Source organism: Eurosta solidaginis, chromosome 4 (genome assembly GCF_040869045.1).
Source record: "Eurosta solidaginis isolate ZX-2024a chromosome 4, ASM4086904v1, whole genome shotgun sequence".
Classification (NCBI taxonomy): domain Eukaryota; kingdom Metazoa; phylum Arthropoda; class Insecta; order Diptera; family Tephritidae; genus Eurosta; species Eurosta solidaginis.
Genome location: NC_090322.1, coordinates 13,391,212 through 13,410,555, shown reverse-complemented (window position 1 = coordinate 13,410,555; position 19,344 = coordinate 13,391,212). Strand labels below are relative to the sequence as shown.

At 43.5% G+C, this 19,344-nt stretch overlaps 1 protein-coding gene across 4 annotated transcripts in view; it reads left to right on the top strand.

Annotated features, from left to right (window-relative positions):
- Nucleotides 1-2,292: 2,292 nt before the first annotated feature.
- Nucleotides 2,293-19,344, top strand: part of LOC137249084 (kelch-like protein 4) — an 84,866-nt gene continuing 67,814 nt past the window's right edge. For 2 of the 4 annotated variants that reach the window (XR_010952249.1, XM_067780260.1), the window contains exon 1: nucleotides 15,702-15,890. The gene's annotated coding sequence lies outside the window, so the exon portion shown is untranslated. Of the gene's footprint in view, nucleotides 3,795-15,701; nucleotides 15,891-19,344 lie in introns of those variants that run through there. The other 2 variants (XM_067780258.1, XR_010952248.1) reach the window with 2 other exon arrangements.

Sequence of the window (19,344 nt, the reverse complement as noted above, 5' to 3'; positions counted from 1 at the left end):
CGGCCAAAGGCCGCCAGCGCAAAAATACAATGGATCCCACCCCGGGGTCATTTTTCGGTTTTTGGGAATAACTTTTGAACGAGCTAAAATTTTTCTTTTCCACCTTAGGATTATTGTTATTGGGTTTGGTGCTGCATGTTATCTTGCACTCAAAGAAATGGAATATGATAAGAAATTTATAGATTTTCTGTCGAAACGTTTATATGATCGCATCACTTCAAGATTATCACATGGTATATGTAATAGTGATCCAGAGCATAGGTATAGTGGTTTATTAAATTTATCATTACTTATGGCCTTAAAAGATGTGGCGTTGTCTAGTGACTCAGCGTGTACTTATGCATCACTGGAACCTACGTGCGATTGGAACTGATGAGGATTTGGCACATAATTCAATAAGGTATACGAGTTTACCGTACTGAATTGTTTAGTTAATTTGAAAGTAATTTATTGTTAAATTTTTATAGATTTGGTATTGGTTGTTTTACCACCATTGAAGAGGTTGCTTATATTACCGATACCTGCATCAAACATGTCGAACGTTTACGTGAAATGTCTCCATTATGGGAGATGGTGCTAGAACCAATTGATTTGCAAAATATCCGATGGTCGCAACATTAATTTTGTTTATGATATATAAATAAGTGACCGTTTTGTATTGTATGCATATTTTAGTGTATGTATTTATATTCCAAAGCAGTTTAATGTAAAGTGAGATACAACTTTTTTGGAATTATATTGTTCCTACTTTATCTGCCTAAGGTCGTTATTTTGTAGTATTAAAATTATATTGGGAAATGCTATTGCTAAATGTTTTTTGTAGTGGACCTTATTTTCAATACATGTATGTATGAGTGCTAACGTTACTGTCTCCAAGAGATGTTGAAAATTTGTAATGAGATTGTATATAAAATGTTGAGTTAATAGTATGTTCATGAATAAGTACTGATTTATTTTAAAATTTCATGCATTTTGTAAAGTAAAAATTAAGTAATTTAGTAACCTAAAAAATATCGAAGATACATATATACATAATAACGTTTAACGTTGGAAACTCGTCGTGTCGGTATTTGAGGTGCAGATTTCTTTGAAGGATATGTACTCCATGTCTTTAGATGTAATCTTTTTTAATTAAAAAAGCACGGTTGTGTTGAATACTAGTTCGGTTGTAGTACTGACTTCAATTACGGTTCCGGGTTTTCCTCCTGGCTCTAGCCAGGAGGCTTTTGTAGCAATTTCGGCTTTAGGTTGGATCTGGTATCGGTACCTGCTACGGTAAAAGTTCGGCTTGGAATATTTCCGTTTTCAACTCCAGTATCGGTTATACTCCAGTTTTTTTCTTGTCATCATATGGATGATATAAATAATCCAAAAGTAAATCTATAGCATGTAAAACATAATTGTCTAGCAATATTTTCTCTTCGCAAACTGTTTGTGGCCCTGATAGGGGCAGCTTTTCGTAGTTATAATTGTTTAGCATTTTTTTCTCTTTGATGACTAGTGGTGGCCCTGATAAGGGCCGTTTTGCGTATACTTGTATAGCATATTTTCGCTCTTTGTAAACTAATGGTGGCCCTGAAACTAGGGGAGGTTACTGCGTCTGGGTTTCACGGCTGCAGCTGTTCCGTGCGAAGTATTGACCTGTCGCCCCAACGGTGTCACTTAAAAAAAAGCGAACATGTAGAAGGGACTTTATTACTTATCCTACGCCCTTCCTTCACGTTGTAGCGGGGAAAGTATTGTCCGATATTTTAGTAGATAACTGCAGGAATGACCGTTGTTATGGTCCACTTGGGAGATTCAACCTTAGAACGTACCAGTTGGCTAGTGTTAGGGAAAAGATAGGATTCACCCTCACTCATGTCTGCCTGGGGTGGTTAAAACAAAATTTTGTCAGTTTCGTGCGGGTGGCATCGCCAAAAATTCCCATGACATTGACGAACATTCAATAACACCTGGCGCAATGTGTAGGTGGCTCATCTCATCAGCTGATTTTATTCGTTTCATTGTACTGGCATAGAGATTGTCAAAAGGAGATGGCAAACGTGAAATGCAAACGATGCATTAGCAATTATGCCCTGCGTGGTGGTAAAGTTTTACCTAATTCGGCGTACAACGTTCCCGCAGGACACAAAAGTTGCAAAGCTTTACGCTTTCTCTACGTTCCATCCACATATCATCAATACAAGGGTTTGACAACCGGAACGCGACCGGTACCGTGCTGTAGGGATGAGCCAACGATAACCTTGAACCAATCGATAATCGCCGCCACAGTTAGATAACTGTGTTTTTCCATCGCTGAATGGAAAAAGAAAAAAGGAAAGAAAAATTTTGCTTAGCAGCCGGACGGCGTTGTGCGCCATTGTAGGGAGATCTCTGACCAAGAAAAGTGGTGAACTAAAATAGTGTCGTGGCAAATTGTGGACGAAAAGTCCGGTTTAATTTAAAATAAATATCAAAAAAACTAATAAACCGTGAAACCACCAAACATCATTAATAAACCTAAGGTACATATAGCTGGAGGAAATGATGAGCGCCGCCCTCTAATGCAGATAGTGTACCATTACAATTCGGGCGGTTTACAGCAACACTAAAACAGTCTCCTGTCCTTTTTGCCGAACTTCCAGAAATTCTCAACTTGTGCTACTTAATAAAATCCTGAAAGGCTGAAGAGCGACGTGCTAAATTGCCAAACATCGTGTATATTAATATTAAGCAATAGTATTTGAGAGACATCACGTGTCTCCTCCGCACGTGCGAGGAGCACGGGGTGTTAGAATATTCCCAACGATTGCCAAGCAATATCCCTGATTCCTCAACTTTTAGAAGAAAGAAAAAAAAAAGGCGCGGTTGGCCGCTTTGTCATCTTTGCCCTTGTTGGTGGTTGGAGAAAGAAACTATTGGAAATTGTGCACAAATTGAATAATCTAAAAGATGTATTGAATGAAAAAAACAAAATTTATTAAAAAAGAGGCGAGCGGAAGAATAATAAAGAATTTGATTTTATGGGTTGTATGTTCTCAATTATGTGTTAACTATTGATGACGGGCCCAAAACGTTGTGGCAGAGCATAGCGTCGGCAGACAGAAACTGCTTGCATATATAAAATAGAATGGGTAATAAAAAGCCATCGCAGTAAAAGTGAGCGAAGACTGAAGAGTTTTGCTTTATATATGTTAAGCACAGAAATCAAGAGAAGCTCAGCAACGAATGCGGCCATTGTTCAAAAGTAAAGGATACACGTGTACCCATGCACATACATATATATATGCTGCTAAAGCGGAATGCAATAAGTGTTCTAAAAGTATTGCAAGTTACAGAGGTCTACAATCCCATGAGTTATATATGCGGTGATGAAATTAGTCGAAAAGTTTAAATGCATTGTTGGCGTTGATTTTGCAAAGTTTCACAATCCTAACATGGTACGAGGTTTTGGTAATCATTAACCAACTAAATTGCTGGAGATCAATTTCCTATCAACAGCTTTTATATAAGTGGACGCAATAATTCGTTTCGTAACGACCATTGCCAACGCTTCCACAGCTACCAGCAACCACGCCAACATCGCGCGCCGTCACAAACCAAGCCAAAGCCACGCGCTACTGCTACCACCACCAACCGCGCGTTAACACCACCCTTGCGTGCAACACCGCGCGCAACCACCATCGATAGCGCCAGCCAACCAAACGCGCAACCACCACCAATAGCGCAACGAAACCGCGCGCTGCCACCATTACTGCGTGCGACACCACGCGCGACTCCGGCAGCGCCTACCCAACTGCACAACAACCACCGTACGTACCACCACCACCAATTTTAGTAACAACCTCATAGTACCAACTACCAGCAACAACATCTAAAGCGGTGAGTTCGTTCCGGTTACGGAAGATATTTTCAAAACAAGAGAATGAGAAATTCTGATGAAATTTTTTTTATTTCTACAAATTTTTATCTAAGCTTCAAAACTTTACTTTTACCCTGGGTTGTATCGTCTAGTTCATTTCGGCCCAGACCGGTATAACACTTAATTTTGACAATTTTTTTTTTCCAAAGGCATCTGTGGATTTTTTTTAATATAATGTATGTAAAATTAAGTTTTTCTTAGGGGAGAAAACTTGGAACACTCTTTAAAAGGGATGGATAAAGAAAAATATATTTTTGATTAACTAACTAACATTAATTGGACTGGAATCCTGCACACTAAAAGATTCTTGAAATTCCAAGTAAATGCTTGGAAACGGTTTGAAATTATCTAAAATTTTAGGTAATCTTTGGAACTTTTCGCAGGCACGTTCGAAAACGGGCTTCATACTAATAAAGCTTCTTGAACTTCAAAATTTTTTTTTTTCGGAAATTCTCAATAAAAGATTCCTTTTGTGAATCCTCTAACTTTTCTAAAATATTAGAGTCAGTTTATAAAGATTTTGGTATTAAAGAATCTCTCTTTTACTAACTAAAATAAAAGAAAGAACTGAGGAAATTTCGAAATCATTACGGTTGAAAATCGTTGACTCTTCACATCTTCAACAGACGTATGTGAGAACGTGAGAATCGAAAGAGTCTTTGTAACTTAAGCAGAACGAGTTGCTTCCAAACGGCTTAATATTGCCCAAGTCTTATGCTTCCAATACTCTACAGGCTGTTTTTCTTTGCAGCGCGATTACGAAAGAATATCGCTATTATTACAAGTTGTCTCCCTCCATTGCTTATAAAACAGCTCATACGAACCACAGCATCAGTTAAATATATAATCATAGTTTATAGTAGCTTTACTTGAGCTTGTAAGTAAAAACATTTTAACACAATGTTAACCAAACTCCGATTTGACGAGGTCTTAACAATCAATTGCTAGCTTGCGTAAATGATAAAAAGAAATATATGACAGTCTTGTTTATTTAGCACAAATTTGAATTTTTAAGAGACGTGCCTCTGTGAATATATTGCGTAGTTATTCCTAAGTTGCTATATTATTTATGTATCTATATTATTTTGAAACCTTATTAAAACCCGAACAACACTACTTACCAGAATTATACAAGAAAAAAAATAGAAAAGGAAGGAACATAAGGTAAAATAAAATAAAATAGCATTCAATAAAATAAAATAAAACACAATAAAGGTAGAATAGGTAGGAAGTTGAGGAAACTTTTAAAGAGGGAGTACAGGTATGCGTCGGGATGGTACCCCTACTAATCTAGCGTAAGAAAGAAATAGGAAAACTTAGAGTAGCAATTTTCTTAGGAGCCTTTGGGTTGTACTCGCCGTAGAAAAGGATATCCAATTAAGTCAGATACTCTCACATACATTTACCCTGGAGTTTTCTTTTGCTTAGCGTTTCCCTTATAATAATTTTTCATAAGCCTTAGTATGGCTTTAGTTATATAGCCTGTAATGCCATGTATATTCGGAATAAGTTTTTACTGAAGTGTTTTGATAATGAATTGTAAATAAATTAATATTTAAAATGGGAATGCTGGCGTCGCCATTTATTTAGAAGGCACGTAGGGTTACCAGGTAAGGGGCCACCGAAATACAGGTGCGTCGGTGGCCATGGATTTTGAGGGTGGAACATGCACCGGGCGTCGCAACAACACCCGCGGCGCCCCAAGTTATATTCGGCCCTTTTTGTTTATTTCCCTTCTTTTATTTTACTTTTTCAGCTATTTTGTTTTTGAATTTGATTTTCAGCGTTAGTAACCGGCCATGTCCGGTTCGGTAGTTTTTTTTTGCGTCAGTTTTTTTTGAATTGGAATTTAAATTTTTTGAATGCTAACGGTCTGTCCGTGACATCCGGTTCGGCCGGATGTTGTTTTATTTTGTATTGAAAAGCGTTTTGAGTCGGTCTCTGCGCTTCTGTCAGTTTATTTTAAATTTGACAGCTGCTCGTTTTGATAGGCATGATAGGAACTTTTTTCTGTTTATGGCGCAGGAACAGTAAGGTTGGCCCAGCCGACAATGACTAGCCACTGTGCACCAACACATCATGCCGACCGCCTTCCTTACTGCTTCCACTGTAAATGCGATATTCCATAACAGATGGCGCCCAACGGGATTTGGTGCCCGAGGCGCTGTCGCGCTGGTCATTTTGGTCAACTTGTGAAGTTGACCATCCCACCAGTCCGAGGTGAGCAGCCGCAGGAGCAGCCACCTGCGTTGCGGTGGGATGGTTGGACGGATCAAGTTGTCCAGAATGATCATCGATGACAGTTTCTGAGGGCGCCATAACAGATGGCGCCCAACGTGGTTCCTGAGGCGCCGGGTGCGAGGGTCACCCCTGGTCAAGCTGTGAAGTTGACCATCCCACCAGTCCGGGGTGAGCAGCCGCAGAAGCAGCCACCTGCGTTGCGGTGGGATGGTTAGACGGATCAGGGTGTCCGGAGTGATCATCGTCTCCGGTAGCTGAGGGATCCACGGGACTTCACGTCAGTCCTCCGGATTTTTGTATTCACCCGGTGAGGCAGTGCTGCACGCACTTTATTTTTTTTGTAAGTGGGTTTTTTTTTTGTTCCCGGAATGTTGTCCGTTAGTCGGCTTAGGTAAAATATGTGTCCGCTAATTGGGTTTTTTTTTTTTTTTTTGGTAAAGTGGTTTTTTTAGTTCCCTGCAGAATTTGTGATGTCAGGTATGAGTGAGAGTGTGAATCGAAAGAACCCCAGCTCATCCCACGTCCCAGGTGGTAAGGTAGAATACCACCTGGACTGTGAAGGGTTGAGCTGGGATTCAGAGTGGCACTCCTTCCTGTCCCACCAGACTAGGGGAGCGGTTCCGAAACCGTGTTGAGACCAACCCGCGTGTGCCTGGAACTGACCCTAGTGGCCCCAACCAGTCTCGGAGGGGGGCCTTAAGACCCCATCGCATTGCGGTTGGGAGCAGTAGGGACAAGTATGAATGAATTTATGTAATTTTTTTTTTCGTTTAGCCTGTAGCCCGAGTGCCTTCGGTAAGGGGATGTCAGCATTCCCATTTATTTCACGGTATATTTAAAGTACTTAATAGCTTTTCTTTTCCAGCTTTTGTAAGTTTTATTTTTTTTGCATATAAATTTATACACATAAACCTTTTTTTTTTGAATCCCTAACTGCCTTGAGCGGCAAAAGTTTTTTTTATCAAAACCATCACGTAATTTACATTTTTTTTTTACGAACTATGTCACGCGAGCAGTCGTACGGCCAACCGGGCCGAACTACTCCGTTTGGGAGTGCGGGAAGCTTCCGGGGGAACCAGAACCGGGGCGGTAATAATAGGGGGGCTTTCTCCAAGGCCAGGCGTCCCTTGGTGGTGCACACCCCAGTAGGGGGACAATACGGAAATCCCTCGGGGACACATACCGGCTTGGACATGAACGACCACCGCGAAAAATTGGACGGACCGGGAAACTACAGTCAATTGAACGCGCCCCTATTAAACGCGCATGATATCTCGGGGCTAATGACCAATGTGTCGACCTACGCTCCAGATGGAGCTGGTGCCTTACCACCTAATTATGGAATGGGAAATATAAGAGAAGCTGCAAGTGACCGGACGAATACTCCCGGGATCCCGAACGAAGCTACTCGTGGAGGCTCGTGCGTGGACGTGCTACACCAGCTGTTCCAGGCTTCGCAGGAGGAAATGCGGAGAGAGATGGGGTCAATTAGAACCAATATGGACCAGCTCAACGCCGCTCTTGAATCCGCGCAGCAATCAAACCAGCAAAACAGGAACGCAAGTAGGATGGATCGTAACCCATTGCCAACGGTAGTACCACCAATGTACCCGACTCAAAGCAGCATAGCAGTAAAACCGCAGGAGTGGAAAATCTCATTCGACGGCACTGGGAGCGTGGCCGATTTCCTTTTCAAACTGAACACCTTGTGTGAGCGCACACAATGCACGGACGAACAAATGATGGCTAGTTTCCACCTGTTTCTTTCCGGGCGGGCCGAAGAATGGTACTGGCTGTTCACAAAACAAAACCCTAATGCGACATATGCCTTTTTGTGCTACTCATTGAAAAGAGAGTTTGGCACTTTGAAAACTGACCACGAGATCATGATGGAGATCTCCATGCGAAAGCAGAAAGCAAGTGAGTGCTATGACGTGTTTCACACGGACATAATCTCCTTGAACGCGCGCTTAAGAGAGCCAATGTCGGAGCTTCTACTGATTGACATAATAAAAAGAAACGTCAACAGTAGCCTTAAGCTGATGCTTTTCAACGCAGATGTAAGGAACCTTCACGATCTACGCGATGTAGCACGAAGAGGTGAACAAGTGCTGAAAGAAAGCAAGCTGTTGGGAGCCACTTACCCAGGACGGCATGTAAACGAAGCACGCGCGACAACCCCAGACATGAGGAGGGAAAGCGAGGACGGCGAAATGGATCCGCAGATAGAGGCGCTGGAAAATCGACGCAGCAGAAGACCGGACTATTCGGGAATCCAATGCTGGAATTGCCAGGGAATGGGGCACTCCTATATATATTGTGAGGAACCCATAAAAAATCCTTTTTGTTTCAAATGTGGGTATAAGGGTGTATTTACTCCTAAATGCCCTAGGGACCATCGTAGGCAGGGAAACCAGTACCCGAGCGAGAAGATGGGGGAACCTCGTTCGGCTTCATAGCTCCCACACCAGCCGGTGCTCGAGGCGTCGTCCCAGGCACCGAACCAGAGGGCGAACCTCTGCATGGAGGTGGTGAGCTTCCGAGGTGCAGTAGTACCCTGGCGGAAGAACCCTCAAACGTGATAATAACCTTCCCTGACAGTACTGACAATTCGAATAGTTCTGAATCCGAGAGTCAAACGTCTTCATCCGCGATGGGCGAGCCGATTAGAATTCTGCGACACCAGCATAGGGATGTCGCTTGCCAAACGCAACTTTCACCAAACCTAGAAGAAAGGGAACATAGGTATAAACAAATAAGACATACCATTTTTGAACAATATCCGGTATCGGACAATATTTTGAAGTGTAGGAAGAGATACCACAGGGGAGTACAGGAGCGTAGACTGCTGCAAGCCACCACGTTAACGCTTACCGAGGATGAAAGGCCTTAGTAAAGGCTAGAATTAAGGATAGTTTTCTTGTAGGGCTGTTGGACTCGGGAGCCAACGTCTCCATCTTAGGAAAAAACGGAGTAGAATTCCTAGAGGATAACGGCTTCGAATATCAGCCCTTACATGCGTTCGTATATACCGCGGGCGGCAACAAGCATAAAATTTTAGGCTCAGTATCCCTACCAGTCACCTTCAAAAATATCACAAAGATTATTCGTTTTTACCTTGTACCCTCATTGCTCCAAGAAGCATACTTCGGGGTAGATTTTTGGAGAGAATTTGCGTTAGCTCCCGAAATATTCCCAAGTGTAGAGTGTTTGGAAATTAGACTTGACAAGGAGGAGGAACTTAACCTCCACGAATTGTCACCAACGCGACAATTAGAATTGCAAAAGGTCATCGAAACGTTCCCTTCGTACGAGAAGTTACGCCTAGGGCAAACCAAATTAGTGGAGCATCACATCGACACCGGTGATGCTGTACCTATAAAAAGCAAACATTTCCCTCTTTCGCCACCGAGGCAAGATGAAGCTTTTAGAGAACTAGACAGGTTACTCGAATTAGGAGTTATAGAAGAATCCAACTCCCCGTGGTGTAGTCCTGTAGTACTGGTCCGGAAACCAGGTAAAGTTAGGCTGTGCATAGATTCCAGGAAGGTCAACGCGGTGACTAAGACTCGTACCCCCTGCCTCATATCAACGGCTTATTGAGCAGACTGAAAGATACGCATTTTATTAGTGGCATTGATCTGAAGGACGCGTTCTTCCAGATCAAATTGACAGAGTCCTCCAAGGAAAAAACAGCATTCGCAGTTCCGGGGAGGCCTCTGTACCACTTCAAAGTAATGCCATTTGGTCTGTGCAATGGACCGCAGACTATGAGTAGGCTGATGGACAAGGCAATCCCTTCGCGTCTGCGAGAGAACGTCTTTGTCTACCTGGACGATCTGATGGTATGTAGCACTAATTTTGAGGATCACCCCCCAGTAGGGGGACAATACGGAAATCCCTCGGGGACACATACCGGCTTGGACATGAACGACCACCGCGAAAAATTGGACGGACCGGGAAACTACAGTCAATTGAACGCGCCCCTATTAAACGCGCATGATATCTCGGGGCTAATGACCAATGTGTCGACCTACGCTCCAGATGGAGCTGGTGCCTTACCACCTAATTATGGAATGGGAAATATAAGAGAGGCTGCAAGTGACCGGACGAATACTCCCGGGATCCCGAACGAAGCTACTCGTGGAGGCTTGTGGGTGGACGTGCTACACCAGCTGTTCCAGGCTTCGTAGGAGGAAATGCGGAGAGAGATGGGGTCAATTAGAACCAATATGGACCAGCTCAACGCCGCTCTTGAATCCGCGCAGCAATCAAACCAGCAAAACAGGAACGCAAGTAGGATGGATCGTAACCCATTGCCAACGGTAGTACCACCAATGTACCCGACTCAAAGCAGCATAGCAGTAAAACCGCAGGAGTGGAAAATCTCATTCGACGGCACTGGGAGCGTGGCCGATTTCCTTTTCAAACTGAACACCTTGTGTGAGCGCACACAATGCACGGACGAACAAATAATGGCTAGTTTCCACCTGTTTCTTTCCGGGCGGGCCGAAGAATGGTACTGGCTGTTCACAAAACAAAACCCTACTGCGACATATGCCTTTTTGTGCTACTCATTGAAAAGAGAGTTTGGCACTTTGAAAACTGACCACGAGATCATGATGGAGATCTCCATGCGAAAGCAGAAAGCAAGTGAGTGCTATGACGTGTTTCACACGGACATAATCTCCTTGAATGCGCGCTTAAGAGAGCCAATGTCGGAGCTTCTACTGATTGACATAATAAAAAGAAACGTCAACAGTAGCCTTAAGCTGATGCTTTTCAACGCAGATGTAAGGAACCTTCACGATCTACGCGATGTAGCACGAAGAGGTGAACAAGTGCTGAAAGAAAGCAAACTGTTGGGAGCCACTTACCCAGGACGGCATGTAAACGAAGCACGCGCGACAACCCCAGACATGAGGAAGGAAAGCGAGGACGGCGAAATGGATCCGCAGATAGAGGCGCTGGAATATCGACGCAGCAGAAGACCGGACTATTCGGGAATCCAATGCTGGAATTGCCAGGGAATGGGGCACTCCTATATATATTGTGAGGAACCCATAAAAAATCCTTTTTGTTTCAAATGTGGGTATAAGGGTGTATTTACTCCTAAATGCCCTAGGGACCATCGTAGGCAGGGAAACCAGCACCCGAGCGAGAAGATGGGGGAACCTCGTTCGGCTTCATAGCTCCCACACCAGCCGGTGCTCGAGGCGTCGTCCCAGGCACCGAACCAGAGGGCGAACCTCTGCATGGAGGTGGTGAGCTTCCGAGGTGCAGTAGTACCCTGGCGGAAGAACCCTCAAACGTGATAATAACCTTCCCTGACAGTACTGACAATTCGAATAGTTCTGAATCCGAGAGTCAAACGTCTTCATCCGCGATGGGCGAGCCGATTAGAATTCTGCGACACCAGCATAGGGATGTCGCTTGCCAAACGCAACTTTCACCAAACCTAGAAGAAAGGGAACATAGGTATAAACAAATAAGACATACCATTTTTGAACAATATCCGGTATCGGACAATATTTTGAAGTGTAGGAAGAGATACCACAGGAGAGTACAGGAGCGTAGACTGCTGCAAGCCACCACGTTAACGCTTACCGAGGATGAAAGGCCTTAGTAAAGGCTAGAATTAAGGATAGTTTTCTTGTAGGGCTGTTGGACTCGGGAGCCAACGTCTCCATCTTAGGAAAAAACGGAGTAGAATTCCTAGAGGATAACGGCTTCGAATATCAGCCCTTACATGCGTTCGTATATACCGCGGGCGGCAACAAGCATAAAATTTTAGGCTCAGTATCCCTACCAGTCACCTTCAAAAATATCACAAAGATTATTCGTTTTTACCTTGTACCCTCATTGCTCCAAGAAGCATACTTCGGGGTAGATTTTTGGAGAGCATTTGCGTTAGCTCCCGAAATATTCCCAAGTGTAGAGTGTTTGGAGATTAGACTTGACAAGGAGGAGGAACTTAACCTCCACGAATTGTCACCAACGCGACAATTAGAATTGCAAAAGGTCATCGAAACGTTCCCTTCGTACGAGAAGTTACGCCTAGGGCAAACCAAATTAGTGGAGCATCACATCGACACCGGTGATGCTGTACCTATAAAAAGCAAACATTTCCCTCTTTCGCCACCGAGGCAAGCCGAAGCTTTTAGAGAACTAGACAGGTTACTCGAATTAGGAGTTATAGAAGAATCCAACTCCCCGTGGTGTAGTCCTGTAGTACTGGTCCGGAAACCAGGTAAAGTTAGGCTGTGCATAGATTCCAGGAAGGTCAACGCGGTGACTAAGACTCGTACCCCCTGCCTCATATCAACGGCTTATTGAGCAGACTGAAAGATACGCATTTTATTAGTGGCATTGATCTGAAGGACGCGTTCTTCCAGATCAAATTGACAGAGTCCTCCAAGGAAAAAACAGCATTCGCAGTTCCGGGGAGGCCTCTGTACCACTTCAAAGTAATGCCATTTGGTCTGTGCAATGGACCGCAGACTATGAGTAGGCTGATGGACAAGGCAATCCCTTCACGTCTGCGAGAGAACGTCTTTGTCTACCTGGACGATCTGATGGTATGTAGCACTAATTTTGAGGATCACCTGAAATTGCTAGCGGAAGTGGCCCAATGTTTGTGAGACGCAGGGCTGACAATAAACGTGGAAAAAAGTAAATTTTGTCAGAAGGAAATACGCTACTTAGGATACTTGATAGGCAGCGGGTGTTTGAAAGTGGATCCGGGAAAAATAGAAGCAATGTAAAACTTCCCGATCCCTAAATCCCCTCGGCAAGTGCGTAGGTTTGTGGGCATGGCGAATTGGTACCGAGCGTTTATTACCAATTTTGTTGACTTGGCAGGTCCCTTGACCGACTGTCTCCGCAAGTCAGCAGGCCCGTTCAAGCTTACCTCTGAAGCTATAGAGGCCTTCGAAAAGCTGAAAGTAGCTTTGAGTTCCGCCCCTGTTTTGGCCCAACCAGACTTTTCAAGGGAATTCGTGATACAATGCGACGCTTCCAAAATAGGTGTTGTTCCAGGTCGATGATGAGGGTGCTGACCATCCAATCGCATTCGTGTCGAAAAAGCTGAATAATGCTCAACGCAATTATACAGTAACCGAGCTGGAATGTCTTGCAGCCATAAACAGCGTGAAGCGTTTCCGACCCTATGTCGAAGGATTACCTTTTCGGATTATTACGGACCACTCCAGTCTCAAGTGGTTGATGACACAAAAAGACTTGAGCGGGAGGTTGGCGAGATGGTCACTCTTACTGCAAAGATACGACTTTAGAATGGAACATCGTAAGGGCACCCTGAATGTAGTACCAGACGCGCTGTCGCGTTTTGATGCCGATGAGTTGTCTTTCACTACCACGCCCGGAGAAATAGATTTAGTCTCTCCCGAATTTAGCAGCAACGAATATTTAGACTTAATTCGGACCGTCACCGAAAACGAAGAATCACTTCCGGATTTACGAGTTGTGGACGGTGTAATTTTCAAAAGAGTTAAGTTTCGTAAGGGGATGGAAGGGGAAGAAGACTCGCTGTGGCGTTTATGGTTGCCAAAAGGGTTGACTGAGGAAGCAGTGAGATTAGCACATGACGCTAACCGGAGTTACCATGGCGGATGGCAGAAAACCTTGGAACGTGTTTGGCAGAAGTACTTCTGGCCGCAGCAGGCTAAGGACGTCTGGGACTACGTCCAGTGTTGTGACACCTGCAAAACGGTAAAACCCACCAATCAGCAGTCGAGACCGCCTATAGAGAATACCTTTGCATCCGAGAGACCATTTCAGCGATTATATTGCGACTTTCTAGGGCCGTATCCGAGATCTAAGCGGCGAAATCAATTTCTTTTCATAGTACTAGACCATTTTTCAAAATACGTTTGGCTAAAGCCCATGCAGAGAGCCACCACTGTTAACGTTATAAATTACTTCGCTTCAGAAATTTTTCCGGCTGTAGGGGTCCCGGAGTTTATTCACAGTGACAATGGCAAACAGTTTATCTCGAAGGAAATGAACCAATTTTTTGCAAATTACGGGGTGACGCACGTGAGGACGGGGTTATATTCTCCCCAATCAAACTCATCCGATCGCGTTAATAGAGAGATTGTTTCGAAGATTAGGATTTTCCTGAAAGATAAACCTGACCATACCGATTGGGATAAGCATATACCCGAGATTTTATCAGTTTTGAGAAGTGATTTACATACGGCGATTCAGTGTTCTCCTTACTTTGCATTATATGGCCAAAATATGGTCCAACATGCCTCAACGTACAACATTTTAAGGAAACTCGGCAGCCTTCGGGAAGACCAGGTTACGGTAGTAAGCCGAGCTGACAAGTTGACTAATATTCGTGAGCAGATCCGTAGAAAATTAGATCAGGCCAAGGATAGGGGAGTAACTACCTATAACAAGCGCTCTAGACAAGTCAACTATAAGGAAGGTCAGGAAGTTTTTCGGAGAAATTTTGCCTAAAGTAATTTCAAACAGGGCATTAACGCCAAATTCCTACCCAAATACCTGAAGTGTCGCGTGCTCCGAAAAATAGGCAATGCATTGTATGATCTCGAGGACCTAAACGGGAAATTGATAGGTCGCTTCCATGCTTCGGATATTCGTCCGCAATGAACCAACAAGGGCGTTTCTTTTGCTAAATTACAATTGGATCTTAGGATGTTCACACGCGTACTCACCGAGGACCGTGAACACCCTGGTAGTCCACTCTTAGGTCGGACTAACCTTTCGGAGTTTTGACGAGTTCTCCATAACAAATGTCTACTTGCCGCAAAGCCTTAAACTAGGAAACAGAATTAATTCCCGATTTGACTAAACTTTTTTTGATGGACCTTGTTGCCCGGCTAGCTTCGCGGTAGAACTTTGAGACTCTTATCTTAGGGGTGAGTCGTGCCCCACGTTGCTTGGCATCGGAGGGTCCTGGAAGTGGCTTCCCACAGGTGAACCGGTTTCCTGTTCGCTTCATCGCCAGGTCTTCAAAGCGAAGCAGGTTTGTTATGGTCCACTTGGGAGATTCAACCTTAGAACGTACCAGTTGGCTAGTGTTAGGGAAAAGATAGGATTCACCCTCACTCATGTCTGCCCGGGGTGGTTAAAACAAAATTTTGTCAGTTTCGTGCGGGTGGCATCGCCAAAAATTCCCATGAAATTGACGAACATTCAATAACACCTGGCGCAATGTGTAGGTGGCTCATCTCATCAGCTGATTTTATTCGTTTCATTGTACTGGCATAGAGATTGTCAAAAGGAGATGGCAAACGTGAAATGCAAACGATGCATTAGCAATTATGCCCTGCGTGGTGGTAAAGTTTTACCTAATTCGGCGTACAACGTTCCCGCAGGACACAAAAGTTGCAAAGCTTTACGCTTTCTCTACGTTCCATCCACATATCATCAATACAAGGGTTTGACAACCGGAACGCGACCAGTACCGTGCTGTAGGGATGAGCCAACGATAACCATGAACCAATCGATAATCGCCGCCACAGTTAGATAACTGTGTTTTTCCATCGCTGAATGGAAAAAGAAAAAAGGAAAGAAAAATTTTGCTTAGCAGCCGGACGGCGTTGTGCGCCATTGTAGGGAGATCTCTGACCAAGAAAAGTGGTGAACTAAAATAGTGTCGTGGCAAATTGTGGACGAAAAGTCCGGTTTAATTTAAAATAAATATCAAAAAAACTAATAAACCGTGAAACCACCAAACATCATTAATAAACCTAAGGTACATATAGCTGGAGGAAATGATGAGCGCCGCCCTCTAATGCAGATAGTGTACCATTACAATTCGGGCGGTTTACAGCAACACTAAAACAGTCTCCTGTCCTTTTTGCCGAACTTCCAGAAATTCTCAACTTGTGCTACTTAATAAAATCCTGAAAGGCTGAAGAGCGACGTGCTAAATTGCCAAACATCGTGTATATTAATATTAAGCAATAGTAATTGAGAGACATCACGTGTCTCCTCCGCACGTGCGAGGAGCACGGGGTGTTAGAATATTCCCAACGATTGCCAAGCAATATCCCTGATTCCTCAACTTTTAGAAGAAAGAAAAAAAAAAAGGCGCGGTTGGCCGCTTTGTCATCTTTGCCCTTGTTGGTGGTTGGAGAAAGAAACTATTGGAAATTGTGCACAAATTTAATAATCTAAAAGATGTATTGAATGAAAAAAACAAAATTTATTAAAAAAGAGGCGAGCGGAAGAATAATAAAGAATTTGATTTTATGGGTTGTATGTTCTCAATTATGTGTTAACTATTGATGACGGGCCCAAAACGTTGTGGCAGAGCATAGCGTCGGCAGACAGAAACTGCTTGCATATATAAAATAGAATGGGTAATAAAAAGCCATCGCAGTAAAAGTGAGCGAAGACTGAAGAGTTTTGCTTTATATATGTTAAGCACAGAAATCAAGAGAAGCTCAGCAACGAATGCGGCCATTGTTCAAAAGTAAAGGATACACGTGTACCCATGCACATACATATATATATGCTGCTAAAGCGGAATGCAATAAGTGTTCTAAAAGTATTGCAAGTTACAGAGGTCTACAATCCCATGAGTTATATATGCGGTGATGAAATTAGTCGAAAAGTTTAAATGCATTGTTGGCGTTGATTTTGCAAAGTTTCACAATCCTAACATGGTACGAGGTTTTGGTAATCATTAACCAACTAAATTGCTGGAGATCAATTTGCTATCAACAGCTTTTATATAAGTGGACGCAATAATTCGTTTCGTAACGACCATTGCCAACGCTTCCACAGCTACCAGCAACCGCGCCAACATCGCGCGCCGTCTCAAACCAAGCCAAAGCCGTGCGCTACTGATACCACCACCAACCGCGCGTTAACACCACCCTTGCGTGCAACACCGCGCGCAACTACCATCGATAGCGCCAGCCAACCAAACGCGCAACCACCACCAATAGCGCAACAAAACCGGGCGCTGCCACCATTACTACGTGCGATACCACGCGCGACTCCGGCAGCGCCTACCCAACTGCACAACAACCACCGGACGTACCACCACCACCAATTTTAGTAACAACAATAGCAGGGCCCCGCATATAGGCCTGCTGCAACCACCCAGCTGTGACAACTTACCGGCAATGACCTCATAGTACCAACTACCAGCAACAACATCTAAAGCGGTGAGTTCGTTCCGGTTACGGAAGATATTTTCAAAACAAGAGAATGAGAAATTCTGATGAAATTTTTTTTATTTCTACAAATTTTTATCTAAGCTTCAAAACTTTACTTTTACCCTGGGTTGTATCGTCTAGCTCATTTCGGCCCAGACCGGTATAACACTTAATTTTGACAATTTTTTTTTTCCAAAGGCATCTGTGGATTTTTTTAATATAATGTATGTAAAATTAAGTTTTTCTTAGGGGAGAAAACTTGGAATACTCTTTAAAAGGGATGGATAAAGAAAAATATATTTTTGATTAATTAACTAACATTAATTGGACTGGAATCCTGCACACTAAAAGATTCTTGAAATTCCAAGTAAATGCTTGGAAACGGTTTGAAATTATCTAAAATTTTAGGTAATCTTTGGAACTTTTCGAAGGCACGTTCGAAAACGGGCTTCATACTAATAAAGCTTCCTGAACTTCAAAAAATTTTTATTTCGGAAATTCTCAATAAAAGATTCCTTTTGTGAATCCTCTAACTTTTCTAAAATATTAGAGTCAGTTTATAAAGATTTCGGTATTAAAGAATCTCTCTTTTACTAACTAAAATAAAAGAAAGAACTGAAGAAATTTCGAAATCATTACGGTTGAAAATCGTTGACTCTTCACATCTTCAACAAACGTATGTGAGAACGTGAGAATCGAAAGAGTCTTTGTAACTTGGGCAGAACGAGTTGCTTCCAAACGGCTTAATATTGCCCAAGTCTTATGCTTCCAATACTCTACAGGCTGTTTTTCTTTGCAGCGCGATTACGAAAGAATATCGCTATTATTACAAGTTTTCTCCCTCCATTGCTTATAAAACAGCTCATACGAACCACAGCATCAGTTAAATATATAATCATAGTTTATAATAGCTTTACTTGAGCTTGTAAGTAAAAACTTTTTAACACAATGTTAACCAAACTCCGATTTGACGAGGTCTCAGGCCAAGGGGGTCACTGCTGGCGGACAGTGAACGGCCTATTAATTAGGTTAGCTGCGAATATCAAATAAGCAGCCCTCGACCAAGAGCGGCTGGTGAGGAGGGTTTGGCTTAAAAGGCCTAAAGCACCCTGATAACCTCCAGTGACAGGGCGAGTAGATGCCGCCCTGAATTAAGCATCCACAGCCTAGTGCGGGCTTGCTTCGAGGGAATACCTACCCAAGATAGGGAGGCAACTATACGACGTGGGATACACACTCAGGAAGGTAAAGAGGTAAATTATTTGTAAATTTAAGGTGATTGTAACATTAAGACTGAGCCCAGTAAGGTCTTAATTAAGGTATACTGGAATCAACGACTCGGATATGTTTGTTAAGGGCTGGCGAATGTGGCATTCGGAAATCTCAGTACACGGCTTGACACACCGTCGAAATGACTTTCCGGTAAATGTCCCATTCGTCTCCGTCCCGTTAAAACCTTGGCAGGCCTTGGGGTACGTTCAAAGTCCGTCATCATTAAGTTGGTGGTGCAGGTTCCTCCCGATTAATACTGATCTGGCTCTGAACGCAGTCTTCATGAGGAACTGCGTCAACCTTCACGTGGCCTCCCTGCCTTCGCATAGACAACCACGGGATCTATATAGGTAACTGCACACTCGGACCAAGATAGCGGCCTCAAGTGGGGACCCAATTAAATAAATGATGAGCAACAACAATATTAAAATAAAAAACCAAACACAGGAGAATGAAATGGCGTTCAATCCATTTGTAGGAAGGAAGCTAACTCGCTCTCCAGAAGGGCGTGGCCCGTCGGCTGGGGGCCTTAACATTTCGTCGCAAGTGGTAACGAAATCCAAAGGAGCGGAGGCCGAAAGCAAGCAAGGAGCGTTGTCGCCGGGTGCTACACCGAAGCTTTGCAAAAAGAACTCCGACAGCAAGGCTCAAACGGGCACACCATTATTAAGTGAGCTAATTAAGCAGGCGTCAGCTGCGTTAAATCAGCAAAACCCCCCTGGAGAAAAAAAGATGACCAAGCTAGGCAAGGCGATTGAGGACTTGATG